The sequence below is a fragment of the Elephantulus edwardii genome, unplaced genomic scaffold, assembly GCF_000299155.1.
Source record: "Elephantulus edwardii isolate Elephantulus edwardi_28Jun2011 unplaced genomic scaffold, EleEdw1.0 scaffold00569, whole genome shotgun sequence".
In the NCBI taxonomy this organism is placed as follows: Eukaryota; Metazoa; Chordata; class Mammalia; order Macroscelidea; family Macroscelididae; genus Elephantulus; species Elephantulus edwardii.
The window spans coordinates 93,232-94,081 of NW_006400319.1; the positions used below are offsets into that span (position 1 = coordinate 93,232).

The window sequence follows — 850 nt, forward strand, 5'->3', positions numbered from 1 at the left end:
CAAGTTGGTTTATTTTTTATTTTTTTTTTACAATAAAAGGACCTTTTTTATTCAAAGGTATAGCTGGATAAGTAGATTTGTTTACAACCATTCTTGTGAAATACTTTTAAAAAAATATGACCAACTTCTTTGCAAATAGCAGACACATACTTCAACTATGATGACCTAATTTTTGGTGGGTGATGTACATGATTGGACAGAAATAGGCAAGCTCACACTGGTAGATTAATTATCAACTGCTCAGTTAAAACTCCGTTTGTGGCCCCCATTTCTTGATCGATTTCTATTTCCACTTCGTCTTCTACTGTCTTGTCGACTTCCTGACTGGCTTCCCTGTCGACTCTGTCTACCTGACTGACCGCCAGACCAGCCTGATCGGCCACCTGACCAGCCACTCCTCTGTCTGGAATTGGAAGATGTGTTTCCATCATAGTATTCTTCAATTTCAGGTAAATTGGCTGGCACCGAGAGTATCCAGTCTGAATCATGCCACTCTGCCTGTAACCTTTCTGATTCAGTGGTGGGAACATCAAAGCAAACACCCATATTTCATGTCAGGAGGCACATTCTGGTAATTTGAGACACAGCATTACTACTCAGCTTTCTATTAAGTTCTTTCCAAGCACAACTGACATCCTGTATTTCTTCTGGGCTTTCCAGGGTCATGGTCACAAATCCCTTATCAGAAGTGATCAAAGATCGTGGTTCAAAACTCGACGCACTAGAGTTATGAGCTAATGCTGCTGCCAATGCATCCACTGCCCCTTTTTCTTCTATCAGTCTCTGAGCTGATGGTCGGAAAAAATCAACAGCAGCATAAGAAACAGAAGCCAGAGACCTGATGGCATCC

General features: G+C 41.5%; 1 pseudogene; it reads right to left on the reverse strand.

Moving 5' to 3' along the window:
* Nucleotides 1-240: 240 nt before the first annotated feature.
* LOC102874193 overlaps nucleotides 241-850 on the reverse strand; it is a 2,297-nt pseudogene continuing 1,687 nt past the window's right edge.